Below are 17,742 nucleotides of genomic sequence, written 5' to 3'. Positions count from 1 at the left end.
CCCTATTCATCTATTTCTATCAATTCTCTATGCATTTCTTAGGAAAATATAATGGTCTTCCTAGTCCACTATTTTGGACTTGGCTTCTCTATGTCTGTGGATTCTAGCTTGCTTGTCATTGACTCAAATCTAATATCTACATATAATCAAATATATATCATATTTATCTATTGTATCTGGACTACCTACTGAAATTGTGTACCTATGAATTTTATAATGTTTTTATTTAAATGGATGAGTAATGGTATATTGTATAAATGTATTACATTTATTTTATCCAAGTATTTGTTGAGAGCTATCTAAGTTATTTCCAATTTCTGCTTATTATGAATAGAGCAACAATGAGATTGGATGAGCCAGTGTCTGTGTGGTAGGATGAAGCAAACTTTGGACATCAGCTCAAAAGTGTTATAGCTGGATCTTATGGTAGACCAACTTCCTGAAGAACTGCTAAAGTGAATTCTCTAGTGGCTGTACAAGCTTGCACTCCAACCTACAGTAGATATATGTTTTGTTTTGTTTTGTTTTTTTTTTAGTGCACATGGAACTGGTGTAGGCTGTCACTTGTTTAATTGTTCTTACCTACTCTGACAGAATATATAAATATGTTGAACACATCTTTAAATGTTTCTCTGCCATTTGAGTTTCTTTTTATGATAATTCTCTGAATCTGTACTCCTTTATTTTATATGTTTATTTTTTATATCTATCTTTAGTAATATATATATATATATACATATATACTATATATACATAAACACACATGCGCACACACACACACACATATATATATATATATGTGTGTATATATATACCAAGTTGTGGCTCAGTCTCCCATTATTGATTAACTTTGTTTAGGTCACTTCTATGCATGTATATATTTTAGGAAGCACTTATTTTAGTAGATTTCTATATAACATTAAAATGACTTGAATTTAGTTGTCTGTGTACTCCCTTCCTAATCCCACACTCTGTCCCCCACTGTCAATGGTTTTCCCATTCCTGCCCACCTCCATTCATCCATATTTCAGTATTCTATTTCCATTTACTAGGAAAGGGTTTCTGTTCTTCCTAATCTCTTAATCTATATTTAACCTTCCTGCATCCATGGAATTCTATGTTGGTCATCTTTAATTCAAACTCCCACAAACAGTGATGAATTATGATATATTTGGATTCTTCTACATACAGCTATCATGTTTGACTGGCATCATTTATTAAAGACACTGACTATTTTTCCGCATGTATTTCTGGCATCTTTATCAAATATCATCTATTTGTAACTGTGTGTATTTATGTCTGGATCTTCATTTGTTTTCATTGATCAGTTATATACGAATTTAGCATGTTTTCATTTCAGTAGTTTTGTAGTCCATTTTGAGATTAAATCATGGTGATAACTCCAGCTGTTCCTTTATTATTCAGATTTTATCAATTCTTAGTTTTTGTGATTTCATATGATGCTGAGAATTCTTCTTTCAAGATCAGTGAATAATGTGTTGGAATTTTGATAGGGAGTGGAATTAATCTGTATATCTGTTTTGGTAAGATGGCCATTTAAACTATGTTAATCCTATCATACCACAAGTATATGAGAATGTTCCACTTTCTCATATCTTTTTTCACATTTCTTTCTTTATATACTTGAAGTATGTTTATATAGGTGAGCTGTTGATTATTTTGTGTTAATTTTAATCCAGCTATTCTGTTGAAAGCATTTATCAATTGTAGGGGTTTCCACTCGGTACATTTTGGATCATTACTATATTCTATATTACCATCTTCAAAAAAGTGACACCTTGACTTCCTCCTTTTCAGTGTGTATTCCTTTGATTTTCTTCAAATGTCTCACTGTTCTTGCTAAGATTTCAAGTATTATAGTGAACTGAACAATCCTGTCTTGTTTCTTATTTTCATGGAATTATTTTAGTTTTTCCATTTAAGTTAAGATGTCTTTATTTCATCTTTATATAGTATTGGTATCAGGATAAATACGATTGTGGTGATATTTGTTTGTACTCTAAGAAATAAAGTTTTCCTGAAGATCAAAGGACAGAGCCAGGCAGTAAATTAAACAGACACCAGACATTGGAGGCGCACATCTTTAAACTTAGCACTCAGGAGGCAGAGGTCCATCTGGATCTGTGTGAGTTCAAGACCACCCTAAACTATAGGAGATTAATCTAGTCTAATAGAGAAAGAGATCCAGGCAGTGATGGCTCCCATCTTTAATCCCAGTCCTTGGAAGTCACATTCTTTAATTCCTGGGTAGTAAGGTTAAGACAGGAAGTTATATGGCTGGACAAAGAAAGGTTTGTAAGGTGGGAGGAGACAGGAAATCTGTGTTTTGCCTGAGGACTCAGGGGCATTCAGACTGAGGAATCCTGTTGACAGTATATTCCACTTTGGCTGAGTAGTTGGTGAGGTAAAAAATGGCTGTGGTTTGTTTCATTTACCCTGATATCTAGCTCTGGGTATTTTATGATAAGACAAATTAGAATTTATGTTACATGTTGCCTCTTAAAATGAATAGGACAAACAAAATGTGAACTTTTTTGAATTATTTGAATAGTATTTGTATTAACTCTACTTTGAAAGTCTGGTAGAATGCTGTGAACAAACCATCCTGCACTGGGCTTTATGTGCTTGGGAGTCTTTTAATTACTGCCTCTTTATAACTAGGGATTATAAGCCTGTTTCAATTAGCTTATCTCAACTTGATATAACTTTGGTCATTTCTTTTAGATTTTTCAAAATTGGAAGACTACAATTTTTTAATGTATGTCATTATGATTTCTCTGGACTTTCTTGGGTGTCTTTTGTTATGTCTCTCATTTCATTTCCAAATCTAAAAATTTTGATGTTTTCGATTCATCTTTTTTTAACTTGGATAAAGTTTTGTCATTATTAACGGTTTTCTCACTGAACCAACATTTCATTTTTCATGGATTCTTTGTTCTCTTTGTTTTTATTTTAATGATTGCAGGTGTGAGTTTAATTCCTTCTTAACATCTCATCAGTTTAGGTGTGATTCCCTTTTTCTAGTCTAGAGCTTTCACATGTATTATTTGCTACTAGTTCAATATCTCACAAATATATATATATTTTACATTATGGCCACAGTTTTCCTTTCCTCCTCTCCTCAAAGTCCTTGTACCCCCACGCTCCTGTGTTCCCACCCCTCCTTTACTCTTCTTTCCTTTCAGTTAAGGAAAGGAGAGGTTTTCCTTGAATATCAACCAAACATGGCATAGAAACTTGTAGAAAGTCTAAGCACCTCACTCATATGGGCATGGTGACACAGAATGAGGAATGGGGTCCCAAAAGAATCAAAGATAGCCCCTGCTCAAACTGTTAGTTGTCCACAAGAACACTAAGCCACACAACTGTAACATATATGGAGAGTGCCTAGGTCAGTTCTCTGCTGGTTTATTTGTTATCAGTTCAAGCTCTTTGACACTCACTACCATAGGGAAATCATGTCTAATACCGGAAGTCGAGACAATTATCCAGGACTAATGAAACTACAGATCAAGGAGAAGAATATAAAGCCATTACTTTTCAAAACCTGCATAACCAAAATTATGTTCTCAGCAGGGTTGCTGAATACTTACCCATAAGTGGAGCCCACATTCCCCTTCAAGGAAATTTCTCTTTGAAATAGATGCAGAGTGTCTAAAAAAGACTACTATTAATCAAAATGTGAGTTCTGAATCCCAATCACAAAGGATATATCTGCAAAAAACCCTCCTACACCTAATTAAGGAATTTGCTGTGAGAATGTGTCTCTATGCTCACAAAGTATCACACATGACTGAGTGAATATGAGCTGGAGAAGGAATACGTTAATGGACATGAAAAATTGTATGAGAAAAAAAGTCCATGAGACTTAAACCATACACAAAGAAAACAAAGTTAATTAAGGGATTAGAGAGATGGCTCAGCCATTAAAGGCTAGGTTTACAACCAAAAATAGTCAATTAAGAAAGTTAGGAGCAGAAGAGTTTGTAATCAGCCAGCAATAGCATAATTGGTTCACCAGCACCAAAGTATCAACACTGAGTATATACATATAATTGACATATAAGTATGAAGAAGTTTATAATTAAGAATATATATAAATGTACAGTGATAAATATATATACAGATATAGCTAGAGAGGCAACTGCCCCTGGGTCCCACCGCTGGACACAGGCCATCCTGGGAGGACATGCCCAACTAGGCCCCAGTTTCTGGCCGTTCGTCAGGCCCTGCAGGAAGGCTCCCCTTTTCCAAGACTGCAGGCAGACCTTGAAGTCTCCACATCCTGCCCCCAAACCCATTTGCCTGAGACCCCTGCCACTTCCTGAGACTCAGAGACCAACTCTCAGCTCTTATCTGCCCCAGAACTCCCATCTGGACCAGAGGTGACTGCCTGGGGTTATAGTCAGAGAGGCAACTGCCCCTGGGTCCCACCACTGGACACAGGACACTCCAGGAGGAACTGACCAACTTGGCCCCAGTTTCTGGCCAATCACTGGATCATGCGGGAAGGCTTCCCTTTTCCAAGACTGCAGGCAGACCCTGCAAGTCTCCACACCGTGCCCCCACACTCATCTGCCGGAGACCCCAGCCACTTCCTGAGAATCAGAGACCAGCCCCTAGCTTCCATCCTGCCCTGGAACTCCCATCTGGACCAGAGACCAGAAGAACTCCCATCTGGACAAGAGGAGCTCCCATCTGGACAAAATAAGGAGACCCCAGGGACTTCCCGAGACTCAGAGTCCAGCCCCACAGTTCCTATCTGGCGAGCACTCTCATCTGGACTAGCACTCCCATCTGGCCCAGAGATTCAATCTGGACCAGAGAGAGTCTCCCTAAATCTGTCAGCTCTCTCTGGACCAAGTACACTGATAAGACCAAGAAAGAACCCAAGAGGAGATGGGAAGACGTCAAGGCAGAAGTAGATACAACAAAATAAAGAGCAATACAACATCACCAGAACCTAGCCCTTCTCAAACAGGTAGACCTGAATATCACTGAATGGAAGAAGAAGAAGAAAACAACCTTATAATTATCATCATGAAGAGACTAGAACCTTATATACAAGAAATCAAAAATAAAATGAAGGAAAAGACAAACAGAAAAAGGGAAGAATGCTATAAAAAACTAGAGGAAAGGATAATTAAAGGAGAAGAAAACAATAAGTCCTTGAAAGAAAATCATGAAAAAACAAGGGAGACAGTCCAAGACCTGAAGAGGGAAATAGAATAAATGAAGAAGACACTAGCAGAAGGAATGTTGGAAATAGAAAATCTGAGTAAACAAACAGGAAATTCAGAGGCAAGTATAAGCAACAGAATGCAAGAGATGGAAGAGAGGATATCTGGTGTTGAAGATATAGTTGAAGAAAGAGATTCATCAGTCAAGAAAACACTAAAACCAACAAAGTCTTGACCCAAAATGTCCATAAAATTTGGGACACCATGAAAAGACCAAACCTATGAATAATAGGAGTAGAGGAAGGAGAAGAATACCAACTCAAAGGCACAGAAAATGTATTTAACAAGATCATAGAAGAAAACTTTCCCAACTTAAAGAAGGAAATGCCTATGAAGATACAAGAAGCCTATAGAACACCAAACAGACTAGACCCCCCCAAAAAGTACCCTTGCCACATAATAATTAAACAACTAAACGTACAGAATAAAGAAAGAATATTAAGGGAATCAAACGAAAAAGGCCAAGTGACTTATAAAGGCAAACCCATCAGAATAACACCCGAATTCTCAATGGAGACTTTGAAAGCCAGAAGGACCTGGACAGATATATTGCAGACACTAAGAGACCATGGATGCAAGCCTAGACTAATATATCCAGCAAAACTTTCAATTATCATACATGGAGTGAACAAGACCTTCCAAGTCAAAACCAGATTTAAACAATACTTATCCACAAACCCAGCCCTACAGAAAGCACTAGAAGGAAAATTCCAACCTAAGGAAGTCAGATACACCCACGATAACACAGGCAATAGATAACCACAGCAATAAACCCAAAAGAAGAGAAGTACAAACACAGTACCACCAAAAAATAAAAATAACAACAGGAATGAACAATCACTGGTCATTAATATCCCTTAATATCAATGGAATTAATTCGCCTATAAAAAGACACAGACTAACAGAACGGATATAAAAACAGGACCCATCTTTCTGCTGCATACAAGAAACACACCTCAAATTCAAAGACAGACACCTCCTAAGAATAAAAGGCTGGGAAAAGTCTTTCCAATCAAATGGTCTTAAGAAGCAAGCTGGTGTAGCCATCCTAATATCCAGCAAAATAGACTTCAAACTAAAATCAATCAAAAGAGATGATGAAGGACATTACATACTTATCAAAGGAAAGATCCATAAAGATGAAGTCTCAATTCTGAACATTTATGCCCCCAAAACAAGGGCACCCACATATGTAACAAAAACATTACTGAAGCTTAACTCACATATAAAACCCCACACATTAATAGTGGGAGACTTCAACACCCCACTTTCACCTCTGGACAGATCGGCCAAATTGAAACTTAACAGAGACATAATGGACTTAACTGATGTTATGGCTCAAATGTACTTAATCCATATCTACAGAACATTCCACCCAAACAAAAAAGAATATACCTTCTTCTCAGCACCCCATGGAACCTTCTCTAAAATTGACCACATACTTGGCCACAAAGCAAATCTCAACAGATACAAAACAATTAGAATAACCTCCTGTGTTCTATGAGACCACCATTGTTTAAAGTTAGATTTCAACAACAGAAAAAACAAACTACAGAAATCTTACAATCTCATGGAAACTGAATAATGCTCAACTGATTCACCAATGGGTTAAGGAAGAAATAAAGAAAGAAATTAAAGACTTCCTAGAGATCAATGAAAATGAATACACCACATACCCAAACTTATGGGATACTATGAAAGCAGTGCCAAGAGGGAAATTCATAGCACTGAATGCCCACATAAAGAAGCTGAAGAAATCTCATGCTAGTGACTTGACAGCATACCTGAAAGCCCTTGAACAGGAAGAAGCAAAGTCTCCCAGAAGGAACAGATACCAAGAAATTATCAAATTGAGAGCTGAAATCAATAAAATAGAAATAAAGAGAACAATACAAAGGATTCATGAAACAAAGAGTTGGTTCTTTGAGAAGATCAACAAGATAGACAAAACCTGATCCAAACTAACCAAAAAACAGAGAAATAGCATCCAAATTAATAAAATCAGAAAGGAAAAGGGGGACATAACAACAGACAATGAAGAAATCCAGAGAATCATCAGGTCATACTTCAAAAACCTCTACTCCACAAAACTGGAAAATGTAAAAGAAATGGATAATTTTCTGGATAGGTACCACATACCTAAGTTAAATCAAGACCAGATAAACCATTTAAATAGTCCAATAACCCCCAAGGAAATAGAATCAGTCATTGAAGACTCCCAACCAAGAAAAGCCCTGGAGCAGAAGGTTTCACTGCAGAATTCTACCAGATCTTCAAAGAAGACTTAATACCAACACACTTTAAATTGTTCCATACAATAGAAGCAGAAGGTATATTACCAAACTCCTTCTATGAGGCTACAATTACCCTGATTCCTAAACCAAACAAAGATGCAACAAAGAATGAGAACTACAGACCCTTCTGCTTCATGAACATTGATGCAAAAATACTCAATAAAATTCTGGCGAACAGACTCCAAGAACACATCAAAACAATTATCCACCATGATCAAGTAGGCTTCATCCCAGGGATGCAAGGGTGGTTCCACATAAGAAAGTCCGTCAATGTAATACACAATATAAACCAACTCAAAGAAAAAAAACCACATGATCATCTCACTAGATGCAGAAAAGGCATTTGACAAAATCCAACACCCCTTCATGATAAAGGTCTTGGAGTGAACAGGAATACAGGGAACATACCTAAACCTAATAAAGGCAATCTACAGCAAGCCAACAGCCAACATCAAATTAAATGGAGAGAAACTCAAAGCAATATCACTAAAATCAGGAACAAGGCAAGGCTGTCCCCTCTCCCCATACTTAATTCAATATAGTACTTGACATTCTAGCCAGAGCTATAAGACAACATAAAGAGATTAAGGGGATACAAATTGGAAAGTAAGTAATCAAACTCTCCCTATTTGCAGATGACATGATAGTATACATGAGTGACCCCAAAAATTCAACCAAGGAACTGATACAGCTAATAAAAACCTTCAGCAACATAGCAGAATACAAGATCAACTCAAAAAATTTAGTAGCCATCCTATATATAATAGAAAAACATGCTGAGAAGGAAATCACAGATACATCACCCATTACAATAGCCACAAATGATATAAAATACCTTGGGGTTACTCTAACTAAGCATGGGAAGGACCTATATGACAAGAACTTTAAGTCCCTGAAAAAAGATACTGATGAAGTCAGAAAATGGAAAGATCTCCCATACTCATTGATAGGCAGGATTAACATAGTAAAAATGGCAATCATACCAAAAGCAATCTACAGATTCATGGCAATCCCCATCAAATTACCAACACACTTCTTCATAGATCTGGAAAGAATAATACTCAATTTCATATGGAAAAACAAATAACCCAGGATAGCCAAAAGAATAGTGTACAATAAATATTCTCTGGAGGCATCACAATCCCCGACCTCAAGTTCTACTATAGAGCTACCATAATAAAAACAGCTTTGTACTGGCATAAATCTGACATGTAAACCAATGGAATTGAATTGAAGACCCTGACATTAACCCATACACCTATGAACATATAATTTTTGCCAAAGAAGCCAAAACTGTACAATAGAAAAAAAGAAAGCATCTTCAACAAATGGTGCTGACATACCTGGATGTCAATGTGTAGAAGGCTACAAATAGATTCATATCTGTCACCATGGACAAAACTTAAGTCCAAGTGGATCAAGGACCTTAACATAAATCCAGTTACTCTGAACTTGATAGAAGAGAAAGTAGGAAGTACTCTTGAACACATTGGCACCAGAGATCACTTTCTAAATATAACACCAGTAGCACAGACACTGAGAGAAACAATCAATCAATGGGACCTTTTCAAACTGAGAAGCTTTTGTAGAGCAAAGGACATGGTCAACAAGACAAAGTGACAGCCTACAGAATGGGAAAAGTTCTTCACCAACCCCACATCTGACAGAGGGCTGATAGCCAAAATATATAAAGAAATCAAGAAATTAGACATAAAAATGCCCAACAGCCAATTAAGAAATGGGCTATAGAACTAAACAGAGAATTCTTAACAGAGGAATTTCAAATGGCTGAAAGACATTTAAGGAATTGCTCAACATCCCTAATTATCCAGGAAATGCAAATCAAAACGACTCTGAGATACCACCTTACACCTATCAGAGTGGCTAAGATCAAAAACACAGAAGAGAGCTCATGCTGGAGAGGATGTGGAGCAAGGGGAACTCTCCTCCACTGGTGGTGGGAATGCAAGCTTGTACAACCACTTTGGAAATCAATATGGCACTTCCTTGGAAAATTGGGAATCTGTCTCCCCCAAGACCCAGCTGTAGCACTCTTGGGCATATACCCAAGGAATGCTCAAGCATACCACAAAGGCATTTGCTCAGATATGTTCATATCAGCATTGTGTGTAATAGCCAGAACCTGGAAACAACCTAGATGCCCTTCAACTAAAGAATGGATAAAGAAAATATGGTACATATACACAATGGAGTACTACTCAGCAGAGAAAATCAATGGCATCATGAGGTTTGCAGGCAAATGGATGGATCTAGAAAAAATCATCCTGAGTGAGGTAACCCAGACTGAGAAGGACAAACATGGTATGTACTCACTCATAGGAGGATACTAGATGTAACACAAAGATGACTAGAATGCTACACAACTCCAGGGAGGCTACATAGAAAACGGGACCCTAGGAAAGACCCAGGGATCACCCAATGACAGAGAAATGGATGAGAGCTACATGAACAACCTGGATGACATTGGGAGAAATGAAGGGCAAGATTTGAGCAAAAGAAAGCTTAGGGGAACAGGAGATGCCAGCTTGATCAAGAACAGAAAGGGAGAACTATGAGTAACAGACCATGATAAATGAAGACCACATGAGAACAGTAATAGGCAGAGTGCTTGAGAGGTCCCCAGAAATCCACAATGATATATCCTCTGTAGAGTGCTGGCAGTGGTTGAGGGAGGGCCTGATTTGACCTAGTCTGATGATCAGATGACTAAAACACCTAGCAGTTGTCTTGGAACTCTCATCCACTAACTGATGTGGAGCCCCCAGCTGGATTAGGCCGCCTGGATAAGTGAGACAATTGAATAGCTTTATCTGTTTGGGAGGTGCCCGGGCTGTGGGACCAGGACCTGTCCTTGGTGCATGAGCTGGCTCTTTGGAACCTTGGGCTTACACAGGGATACATTCTCAGCTTAGCAGGAGGGGATGGGACCTGCCTGTACTGAATCCACCAGATTTGAATGAGTCCCCAGTGGTGTCTTGATACTGGAGGACATGGGAATGGAGGGGGGTTGCTGGGGGGGTAGGAGCAGGATGGTGGAGGACAGGGGAACTCATGGCTGCTGTATAAAATTAAAACACATAATAATAATAAAAAAAATAAATATATATACAAAAAATATACCTGAATTTGAGATTTGCGAGGGAAATAAGGAAAAATTTGGAGGGAGGAAATAGAATAGAGGAATGTACTTATATTGTAATCTCAAAAATGAAAAATAATATATTGTAATTTCAAAAATGAAAAATAAAGAGATGATAATGATTAGGGAATAAATAAAATAATAAAATAGATATTAAAAGCAATCACAGGCTGTCCATGGTTGAGCACACTTTTAATCCCAGTACTCAGGAGGCAGAGGTAGAGGCAGAGGCAGACAGATCTCTGTGAGTTTGAGGCCTGCCTGGTTTACAAACTGAGTTCTAGGAAAGTCAGGGCTATTACACACAGAAACCATCTCTCAAAAAACAAACAAGCTTTCTTTTTTCCATTTTGGCTTTTTTGTAAAAAATCAGGTGTTCATATGAATAACTGTGGAGCCCCTGTGGAACTGGACGAGGCCCTTTTAAGATGTGAGACAGTCATTGACCTTGAACTGGCTGGGTTAATCAGGATCCATCCCTGATGCATGAGCTAGCTTTTTGGAGCCCAGTGCCTATGGTAGGACACATTTCAAAGCCTTGATGCAAGGAGGAGTGGCTTAGACCTGCCTCAACTGAATGTATCAGGCTTTGTTGACTCCCCATTGGAGACCTTGCTTTGGAGGAGGTGGGAATGGGAGGTGGCTTGTGGGGAAGGCTGGGTGGTAGGAGCAAGGAGAAGAGAGGAGACTCTGGTTGGTATGTAAAATGAATAGAAAATTTAAAACAAACAAGCAAACAAACAATCAGGGAGTTGGAAGAGTACACATTTTAGTTTTATGTATTTAGCTTCATTTTGGAAATCCAAAACTCAGAAAAGTTGTTTAAATTGTTCCCTTTAAGTTAGGTTAAACATAAACAGTCTGAGTACAGAGCAGGAAAATAGGTTAAGTACATGTTTTTAAATGGTGTAATTGCATATTATTAAGATTTTTACAATGCTTTGACGAAGTTCGGTCTCTGAAGGGAAGATTATATTCAGAAAATGTAAAGTTAGCATGCTTGCTCTGATTTCAATGTAAGTATATATTAGGATTTAATACTCATAGATTGTTAACTACTCCACTTGTCATTAGAGAGCCTTTATCCAGTAAATGATGGAAACAGTTGCAGAGAGTCACAGCTACACATTAGGCTGAGCTAGGGGACTCCTGCTGAAGAGAGGGAGTCAGGATTGTGCAAGCCAGAGAGGTCAAGAACATCCCAAGGAAAACCTACAGAATCAACTAACCTGTGCTTATAGGAGTTCAGAGTCTGAACTGACAACCAGGAAGACTACATGGGACCAACTGAGGTCCTCTACCTCTATGTGACTATTGTGTAGCTTGGTGTGCTAGTGAGATTCCTAACAATGCAATCAGGGGCTACCCCTAATACATGGGAATTCTGAGTTGGGAAAATTTTAATTATTGCCTTTAAAACACTGGATATGTAGGTCTATTTAAAATATTTTGTAAGTATTTTATCATAACAGATTGGATATGCATAAAAACAATCTTCAAATTTAAAAATTTCCAGTTGTGTGGAATTAACATTTTCTTCTTAAATTTATATATGATAAATTAAGATCACTTGCTTTTCCCTTCCCAAATCTTCACAGATCCTCCCCACTTCATTACCAATACACATAAATAAATTGTATCTCTTTCATAAAAAAAACAACAAAATATAAACCAATGAGACAATAACCACCAAAACAAACAAATTGAATCAAAATGCCTCCATCAAAAATGAAGTATTTTGTCCAACTACTCCTGGGCATGGGGCCTGTGTTGGAGTGTGGTTGATAAATCCATTGACATACCATTGGAGAACAGTAATTATCCATTTCCCAACATCTGTCAATTTATTGGTTAGTTTGGGTGGTACTTGGCATCACTTGCACTTCTCAGTGCTAGGATTTAGTCAGGTTAGAATCTGTGCAGTTTCAAGCATACTGTCACAGTCTCTATGATTTGAATTTTTGTTGGTTCTCTTGTCTTGAAGAAGCTTTTTCCTTGGCATCATCTACTACTTTGACTTGTTCTGGCTCCTCTTCTGTATAGATGCCTGAGATTTGTGGGGAAGATTTAATTAAGCTGATTTTGGGAGGAGTACTCATTCCATCTCATGGGATGGGCCTTAAAAATCTATTTGTCTTATTGTACACGATTCTTTTGGCTATCCTGGGTTTTTTGTTTTTGCATATGAGGTTGAGTATTATTCTTTCCAGATCTGTGAAGAATTGTGTTGGTAATATGATGGGGATTGCATTGAATCTGTAGATTGTTATTGGTAAGATTGATATTTTTACTATGTTAATTCTGCCTATCCATGAGCATGGGAAAACTTTCAATTTTCTGACATCTTCTTCAATTTCTTTTTTCAGGGACTTAAAGTTCTTGTCATATAGTTCCTTCACATGCATAGTTAAAGTAACCCCAAGGTATTTTATATCTTGTATCCTGCTATGTTACTGAAGGTGTTTATAAGCTGTATCAGTTCCTTGGTTGAATTTTTGGGGTCACTCATGTATACTATCATGTCATCTGCAAATAGGAAAAGCTTGACTTCTTCCTTTCCAGTTTGTATCCCCTTAATCCCTTAAGTTGTCTTATTGCTGTGGCTAGAACTTCAAGTACTATATTGAATAAATATGGGGAGAGGGGACAGCCTTGCCTTGTTCCTGATTTTAGTAGTATTGCTTTGAGTTTCTCTCTATTTCATTTGATGCCCCTGGAGTCATCACGAGTCCTGACCTCAAACTCTACTATAGAGATACCGTAATAAAATAAATTTGGTACTGGCATAAAAACAGAAATGTGGAATAATGGAATCAAATTGAAATCCCTGATATTAAACTACACACCTATAAACATACAATTTTTGAGAAAGAAGCCCAAAATGTACAATGGAATAAAGAAAGCATCTTCAACTAATGGTGTTGGAATAAGTGGATGTCAATGTGTAGAAGGCAGCAAATACATCCATATCTGTCACCGTGCACAAAATTTAAGTCCAAGTGGATCAAAGACATCAATATAAATCCAGTTACTCTGAACCTGATAGAAGAGAAAGTAGGATGTAGCCTTGATTGCATTGGCACTGGAGATCACTTTCTAAATATAACACCAGTAGATCAGACACTGAGAGAAACAATCAATCAATGGGACCTGTTGAAACTGAGAAGCTTTTGTAGAGCAAAGGACACGGTCAACAAGATAAAGGGACAGCCTACAGAATGGTAAAAGGATTTCACCAAACCCACATCTGACAGAGGGCTGATAACCAGAACATATAGAGAACTCAAGAAATTAGACATCAAAATGCCTGACAGTCCAATTAAGAAATGGGCTATAGAACTAAACAAAGAATTCTCCACAGAGGAAGTTCAAATGACTGAATGAAATTTAAGGAATTGCTCAACATCCCTAATTATCTGGGAAACGCAAATCAAAATGACTCTGACATACCACCTTACACCTATCAGAATGGCTAAGATCAAAAACACAGAAGACAGCTTATGCTGGAGACGATGTGGAGCAAGGAGATGTCTCCTCCACTGGTGGTGGGAATGCAAGCTTGTACAGCCACTTTCTAAATAATTACAGTGCTTCCTTAGAAAATTGGGAATCCATCTACCCCAAGACCCAGCTATAGCACTCTTGGGCATAAACCCAAGAAATGCTCAATCATGCCACAAGGGCATTTGCTCAGCTATGTTCATATCAGCATTGTGTGTAATAACCAGAACGTGGAAACAACCTAGATGCCCTTCAGCTGAAGAATGGATAAAGAAAATATGTGCAAATTAGGAGAGATCCATTATGGACTCTTTTTAAAAAAATATATATATATATTTTATTTTATTTTCCTTACAGATATTTGTGTTTTAATTTTACATATCAGACATGGGTACCCCTGTCTTCCCCCTTCCCAACACTGCTTTGCTCCATCCCCTTGCCCCGATTCCATCTCCTCCATTGCGCAACAGGGTATTCAGCAATTTTACAATATTTTGGAACATCACCACAAACGCTCGTTGTTCCTTATGATTCTACTCAAGTCAAGGTATTATGTGCTGCCATAGATGATTGGGCAATACTGCATTGTACCTATCCAGGACACATAGATTGCCATTTTCCTAAACATCCACTATTAACTTTCTTTAAAGAACATCCTGTAGTTTTCCCTAAAGTAACTGCTTCAAACCCATTCCAGGAGCAAGTGTTATATTTACAGATGGGTCTAAGACAGGCTGTGGTGCTTATATGGGGATTCTACTGAACCTGTAAAGCATCAATTCTTGCCAGGTGCACCTCAACAGGTGGAGCTTTCAATAGTTCTTAAAGTTTTCGAGGCTTGTCCATTGCATTTAATTTAGTGTCAGATTCTAGTTATGTTGTTAATGTTTGAAAAGCCTTGAATGTGCAGGGCCCATCAAATCTTCTAGCGTGGTTAGCTCATTGTTTGGCCAATTACAGAAACTGATCTGGCAATGTAAAAATCCCTTTTTGTGCAACACATCCGTGCACATACCAGCTGCCAAGTGCCATTGGCTGAAGGCAATGATATAGTGGATCAGTATACTAGACAGGAATGGATGTGTGTGGCTTCTGCCATACAACGGCACATGCTTTCCACAAAGAATTTCATGTTAATGCAAGGATATTACAACAAAAGTTTTCTATCTCACGTGCGGATGCACGAAAGGTGGTACTAGATTGTTCCCAATGTGTCATTTTTCATCATCCTTCTAGCTTAAGAGTTAACCCTCGTGGTTTGCTCCCCCTAAAAATATGGCAAATGGATGTTACACACATCTCTGAATTTGGACGTGTCAAATATGTACATGTATCTGTTGATACCTTGCTGGAATCATTCATGCCACCCCAATGGCAGGAGAAAAAAGCCTCTCATGTCATTGCTCATTGCTTAGAAGCTTGGGCAGCATGGTGTAAGCCTCAACAGTTAAAGACAGACAATGGTCCTACATATACTGGACAGAAGTTCGCTTCCTTCTGTCAGCAGATGAATGTGCAACTTGTACATGGCCTACCATATAATCCACAAGGTCAAGGCATTGTGGAGCGTGCTCATCGCTCCTTAAAGGAGTTGCTTCAAAAACAAAAAGGGGGAATAGGCTATGGCCGTACCCCTAAGGACAGACTTTCTCTTGCATTATTTACTCTGAATTTTTGAATTTGGATGCTTCCAATTGTTCTGCTGCAGATTTATCTAAAAAGTTGTTTAGTTATCTTAAGCAATTGGACCGGAGAGTTTGATAACCTGATGGACCAGCTGAGAGTGGCTATTGTCACGGTGAATTCGACTCGAGTGGATACCGGACTGGTGGAGGGACTCTCTTCCTGGATTGCTACAGCCATGGATCACATGAAGGAGTGGGCAGGAATAGGAGCCCTAGTAGGCTTACTGGGGCTCACCTCCCTAGTATGCTTGTGGTGCATTTGTCGCATTAGGATCTCACAACGTCGCCATGCAGCCATGATTGTCCAAGCCTTTATGGCCATTGATGCAGGACAGTCCCCCCAAGCCTGGTTGGCTACTTTAAAAGTATTTAGGCACAGGATGCGAGGACTGCACACTGCTTTGAGGTTATGATACGCTGACCTCAAGAAGAGCAAGTCTGATTGCATGTGGGTTGGTACCCTAACTCCCACCTCTGTGAAAAGGGTATCTGATGGGTCTAGTGTTCTCTGGGGTATGACGCCTGGACAAACATTAGTACATGTTCCATTTTAGCAGAGATCAGACCTCTACTCTTGCCTGTGCTCTGTAAAACAAAAAGGGGGAAACTGTAGTGAGCTGCGTGTAGCCGCACCCTAAAGATGGCTCTGGCTCTACCCTCTGCCTTCCCGATGGCAAACACTCTTTATGGTAAACAGCTCCTTATTTGGCTATGGCTGGATTCATGTACTGCTGCATATGCGTGAACCTGTGGACAGTGCCCACGTGGCTGCCTGGGGTTGGTTGCCCAGCCCTACTTAGGTGCTGGAGAGGCTTTCCCAGAGAGAGAGAGAGAAAGACAATGCAATTAAACAAGGTCTGATTAAACTGTGATAAGAAGGATCCCAGTATGTGTCTTCCTTGCTGGTCGAGGCGGGCCGACACATGATGTTATTTACAAGGTTGTTTTCTTCTGCATCTTCCATAATTATATTCAGGTCTAGCTGTTGGAGTAGGGGTATGTTCTGGTAATGCTGTATTGCTCTTTATTTTCTTGTATGTACTTCTGCCTTGATGTCTTCCCTTCTCCTCCAGGATTCATTCTTTGTCTTATCAGTTCCCTTGTGGACAGACAGTGCTGACAGATTTAGGGAGCCTCTCTCTGCTCCAGATGGAAGCTCAGGGCCACATGAGAGCTCTGGTCCAGATGGGAGCTCTGGTCCACATGGGAGTGCTGGTTGGATGGAGCGGGGCTGGTCTCTGAGTTTCAGGAAGTTGCTGGGGTCTCTGTATCTTACAAAGACTCACCTGGAGATTTAGCTCAACCTGGTAGATTCAGTACAGGCAGGGCCAGTCCCCTCCTTCCAGGCTGAGCAAAGTGTCCCCACATAAGCTCCAGGTTCCAAAGAGACAAATCATGCACTAAGGACAGGTCTGGGTCCCACTGCCAGGGTGCCCTCCAAACAGTTCAAGCTATTCAATTACCTCACTTATCCAGAGGGCTTGATCCAGTTGGGGGCTTTTGGTTCATAATTCATGTGTTTCCATTTGGCTATTTGTCCCTGTGCTTTTTCCTATCTTGGTCTCAATAATTCACACTCTTACAGTCCCTCCTCTTTCTCAACAATTGGACTCCTGGAGCTCCACCTGGGGCTTGGCTGAGGATTTCTGCATCCACTTCCATCAGTTATTGGATGATAGTTCTAGCACAACAGATAGGGTGTTTGGCCATCTGATCACCAGACTAGGTCAATTCAGGCTTTCTCTTTACCATTGCCAGTAGTCTACAGTAGAGGTATCATTGAGGATTTCTGGGGACCTCTCTAGCACTTTGCTTATTCCTGTACTCATGTGGTCTTCATT

Source organism: Onychomys torridus, chromosome 1, assembly GCF_903995425.1.
Source record: "Onychomys torridus chromosome 1, mOncTor1.1, whole genome shotgun sequence".
NCBI classification, from domain to species: Eukaryota; Metazoa; Chordata; class Mammalia; order Rodentia; family Cricetidae; genus Onychomys; species Onychomys torridus.
This window is presented reverse-complemented; position numbering follows the sequence as displayed.